Raw genomic sequence first — 5,605 nt, forward strand, 5'->3', positions numbered from 1 at the left:
ATGATTGGTTTCTTCCACCAGTTCTCACATATCATGAATTCAAGGCCTTTCACCATTCTGGTTGCCCTCCCCTGGATATTCTCTATATAATCAATGTCCATCTGGTTGGCCAGAACTGAACATAGTATTTCAGATGAAATCTGATAATGGCAAAGTACAGTGGGATTATGACTTCCCGGAAGTTATGCCCCTCCTGATGTAGCCCAAGATTACTAGCTCTGTGACCTTAATGACACTAATTAAGCTTGTTATATTCTTTTCTGAACAACTGCCTCCTCCATCTTATATTTATGGCATTGATTTTTTGTACCTAAGTGCAAGTCTTTTCATTTACCCCTACAGAATCTTACTAGATTCAGCCAAGTTCTTTAGCCTTTCAGATCCTGATTGTTATCCACTGGATTTGCTTTCCATCCCAATTTTGTGCCATCTGCAAGTTTGATGAGCATGCCTTTATTCAAATCATTTCTAAACATGTCAAATAGCACATACCAAGCACAGATTCCTATGATATTTCACTACAGAAAACTCCTACCACATTGGAATTGAACCACAAAACTTTTTGGGTCTGGTCTTCCAAACAGTTCTGAAGCCATCTAATTGTATTATCATACAATCCATCTCTCTCCAACTTTCATAAGAATAGTATGAGATACTTTCTCAGAAGCTTTGCTAAAATCAAAGTAATCTACAGTCACAGCATTTTCCTCCTCCACTAGTTCAGTGATCTTTTCCAAAACAGAAATGATCTTTTATCATACTAGTACAAAATCATCCTCTATATTACACTTTACAAATGAACTGTTGAATGTTTCAGGAAATAAAGATATAATTATACTCTACAATATAAACACCTGAACATATGGAGTTTATTTCATTTATGTAATTATACTTCCTTTGGGCTTTGATTATACTTCCCTTTTCTAAGCTTACTATTTCAATAGTACCAAACAGCTAAAAAAAAAATCTAATTGAATGACTAATCTTTGTTCTACCTTAAATGCAAAAGGACATGGTAAACTTCTTTCAATATATTAATCTCTAGAAAATCTGTAAAAGACAAGAAATATATCCCTAATGGCTTATTCATATGCTAAAATAAACCACTAAGGACATACCTCTAACTGAAAAGAATGAAAAATCATATTTTTGTTTATGTAAGAGACAGCTATGAGTCTCTATATAGTCACCTATAAAGGTCACCTATAAGGGTAAGATAATAGAAAGAGTGCTAGACCTGGAGGCAGGAAGAGCTGAGTTCAAATCCAGACTCAGACACTTATTAGCTGTGTGACTCTGGGCTCATAGGCTCTACCTGCCTCAGTTTCCTTATCTGTAAAATGGAGATAATAATGGCTACTACATCCCACAGTTGTTGTGAAGATTTAATGAGATAATGTTTATAATGTGCTTTGCAAATCTTAAAGAGGCATACATTGTTAGCCGTTTTGCTAGGGAATATATCTCATAGTAAACAATTTTAAAAATTAAACAAACATATTAAGTATCTACTATCAGTAAGGCCTTGTGCTAGGCACTGAGGATCCAAAAATAAAAATAAAGCTGGCCCTTCCCTCAAGGACCTTAAATTCTACAGTGGGTGGGAATGTGGAAAATGTATAAGAGTATTCAGACATGCTTGGACTGGTTTCTATTCAGATGAGTCTCAGACTGATTTCCTTACAGGCAAGGTTAAGTCTAAAACCTAACTGGAATCTTGGAATTTGTCATTCAAATGGACAGTGTAGCCTCCCAGCCCGGAAAACAACTGGACTATCACAAGGTTGGAACCCAAGTTAATACACTTTTCTTGGAACACACAGATTATAATTCTCATTCTTCTTCTTCTTCTTCTTCTTCTTCTTCTTCTTCTTCTTCTTCTTCTTCTTCTTCTTCTTCTTCTTCTTCTTCTTCTTCTTCTTCTTCTTCTTCTTCTTCTTCTTCTTCTTCTTCTTCTTCTTCTTCTTCTTCTTCTTCTTCTTCTTCTTCTTCTTCTTCTTCTTCTTCTTCTTCTTCTTCTTCTTCTTCTTCTTTCTCTTCCTCTCCTTCTCCTCTTCCTCCCTCTCCCCGCCCACTCTCATTCCTCTTCCTCCTCCTCCTCCTCCTCCTCCTTCTTCTTCAAACTTTCAAACAGTGTTAAGTGATTTGCCCAGGGTCGAATAGCTATTAAGTGTTGGAAGCCTGATTTGAATTCAGGTCCTCCTGACTCCAGGGCTGGTGCTCTCTCACACTTCTTAGTGACGTCTGTGGCCATCTCTGACCAGTAGAATCTTCCTAACTCCAGGGTTCTCTCATGATTCATTGTGTAGGGCTTTCATTACCATAGAGCAATATGCATTGGGTATCATAATGTCCTTCCTGGTGCCATGTGTAACACCAGTCACAGCTTGGGATAAGGCTCGATCGCATCACTCGGACATCTGCTGTTGTTTCAAACTTAAGTACTCTTTAATGGATGGAACTTGAGTTTTTGAGCTGGCTTCACTTTCTTGTTTCTCGGATCATATCACCTCTCCTAGTCTATAAGATAGGATATTGGACATGGAGCTAAAAAGACCTAGTTTCAAATATTTCCTCAAATATTTACTAACTGTGTGACCCTGGACAAGTCATTTAAACTCAGTTTCCTCATCTATAAAGTGGGAATGATAACAGCACTTAACTCCCAGGATGGTTGTGAGAATAAAAGGAGATAATATTTATAAAGCACTTTGAAAATTTTAAAGCATTATATAAATGCTGGTTATTATTATTTATTATTACATGGTACATTCATTTCACATCTCTGTGATTCATTTTGTCTTGTCTGGAAAATTAAGCGTTGGATTCCGTGACCTCTAAGGACCCTTCTGACTTAAATCTAAGATCTCCTCTCGCTGTGACATTCACAGAAAACTAAAGGTGATGGCTGGTTTAATGAAACCAGGTTCCTAGAGGCTGCCATCATGTCTGGTAGAATTCCCAGACTTTCAGCTACACTTCCACTTGATTGTGACCCTGTTCCCTGAGTGTTACATAGAACTTTCACTCTCTCCTTAGGTACAGCTTTGACTTTGTTGTCACATAACCTTTGATTTTCAAAAATGATTATATGTTTCTTTTCAACAACAATGGAAATACTAAATATTCGAAGTTCTTGAAACCTTCACTGTACTCTCATGTGGGCACTTTATGTTTTTCCAAGGGCATGGAAATGGAATCTTTAAAGAAATAACCCTTACTGTATTCAAGAGAATGTTGTTTCTGTTGTCATAGAAGTTGCCAATCTAGTCAAGGCATGTTAAAAGCATTTATTAAGCACTTACTACCTGGTGCCATAAGTTAAAGTAAATACTTTGGAGAAATGACATGACTTGGGATTATACAGAAAAAAATAAAATATTTCACTATGATTCTTCAACACCAGTTAAAACTTTAAGGATTCTCATTTTTATGAAACTGAAATAAGTATTTAATTTGGATTTAGATACTATTTCTTCAATGCTATCAAGCAATTTGCATCTATTCACTCATAGTGTATTAGAAGTTGACAATCTAGTCATTTGTTAAGCACTTAACTGCATGCCAGCTGCTTTACTAACTTCTGGATCTTATTTGAATTATGAAAGTGTATTTTTCATTATTCCAATAAAAAAGAAGGAAATATTCCCCACATATGAAATGCTTCACAAAATTTGCGTGTGATCTTTGCGCAGAGGCTGTGCTAATCTCTGTACATTCCAATTTTAGTCTTCGTGCTGCCAAAGCGGGCACTCACATAACAACAAAGCATCAACATCCATGTTAATCTTCCTTGGCTGGTAGTGTATGCAGTGGCCACGCCCTGTAAAACTGTCTCAGCTGGTGGGCTAAACCAGCTTGAGGGTGACCAACAGGCCTCAAATCTGTCGGTGAATTAAGGGGATGTCTACCCCAAGCATGTAAAGACTTCCCCTGGCAGAATGGGCAGAAGACAGCAATTTGTTCCAGTGGCCACAAAGGTGGCTGAAGCAGGCAAGCTTGGTCAGACATGAGAGACGCCAAGGTCATCCACTGCATCCTGAACCATCACCATTCATCTTTTGTCCTGCCACTGGACTTTGATGACTCTGCAAGAGAGAGTGAGGCTGATGACTTTGCACAACTCTGCCTCGCTTAAATCTAATTCATGGGCAAGTCATTATGTCATTGATGCTCCTCAAAAACAAAGGATGTACAACAGATGCTACATTCATCATTATTTAATGCTGCTTCTGATCTCTGTCAAACAATATCTAACTTGGCACTTGACAAAATATGTCTGGATTATTGTCAGTCTTGAAAATTTACTCAGACTTGAATTTTAGCTCCATACACTTAGTTTTTTAATTTTTCATAACACTTAAGTGGTTTTGTAAAGGATGCTACTAAGTCTTGTTATTGAAACTAATGAGTTTCTGATGGCCATCATTCTCTTCACATAAGACAGTTCCAAAACCTCCTAGTCTTGGATCTGTACATAAAACCAAAGGATCAGAATGGGCCAAAACTGGTGCATGTATATGCCCCACACATGTATGACATATTATGTTCCTGGAGGCAGCTCTCATTGTATTTAGGTAGAATAGTCATTAATACACTATGAGTGAATAGCTGCAAATTGCTTATAGCATTGAAGAAATAGTGTCTAAACCCAAGTTAAACTTTTGTCTCAGTTGCATAAAAATGAGAATCCTTAATGCTCTAATTGGTGTTGAAGTATAATAGTGAAATATTTTACTTTTTTCTGTATAATCCCATTATTTCTCCAAAGTATTTACTTTAACTTATGGCATTAGGTAAAGATTTTAGATCTTTAGGTTAAAAAATAGCCACAAAAACTGGTGCATGTATGAAATGGGTGATTGAATCTGTAAATACTTGTTCATAATTATCTGTTCAGTGATCTCCAAATTATTTCTGAGGGTTTATTGACCTTCCTTGTAGTTTTCTTCAATCATATACCCACAAGTAAGACCATTCAATGATTTAGCCATAGAAGCATCGTTCTTTACCAAGTTGTGATGATAAACTCCAAATCCTAGAAAAATTGTTACATATTGTAGGTTCCTTGGACCACTTACATTTTCTCCAGGTCAGTGCTTACTCCTTCCAGAGATATTTTATGACCCATATACTTAACAGAAGCTCTGCAAAACTAGAACTTGTCAATTGGTAGTTTGAGACCTGTTTTCTTTTGTTAATCAAACTGCTTAAATCTAACTGGACAAATGAAAACTTGTCTTTTCCTCATCTTGCTCTACCATAGGGATAGGCTAGCAACCACTGCGTAACGCAACACCAAAAACAAGCAGAGAATCTTGAATTCATGCCATGGTGCATTGGTCCATTTTAGTTCTTTTGTTCAGAGTCTGATGGTCACATGATATATATCTTTCCCTTTTTCTTCTATCCTACTATTACAAATGATACAAGCATTGGGTGGTTGGATTGGATGGTCCAAATAATGGATGGAATCCATTAGCCATTTAGTTTTTTGTTTTTTTTTTAAATTTATTTATTTGTTTTTAGTTTACCACACACAGTTCTACATAATTTTGAGTTCCAGATTTTCTCCCCTCCCTCCCCCCTCCCTTCCCAAGATGGC

At 36.8% G+C, this 5,605-nt stretch overlaps 1 non-coding gene across 1 annotated transcript; it reads right to left on the bottom strand.

The window, feature by feature from the left end:
• Positions 1 to 3,649: 3,649 nt before the first annotated feature.
• On the bottom strand, positions 3,650 to 3,753 carry LOC118855632. Its single transcript, XR_005010795.1, has one exon. It is a non-coding gene; the product is annotated as a U6 spliceosomal RNA (small nuclear RNA).
• Between the last annotated feature and the right edge of the window lie 1,852 nt (positions 3,754 to 5,605).

This window comes from Trichosurus vulpecula, chromosome 6, assembly GCF_011100635.1.
Source record: "Trichosurus vulpecula isolate mTriVul1 chromosome 6, mTriVul1.pri, whole genome shotgun sequence".
NCBI classification, from domain to species: Eukaryota; Metazoa; Chordata; class Mammalia; order Diprotodontia; family Phalangeridae; genus Trichosurus; species Trichosurus vulpecula.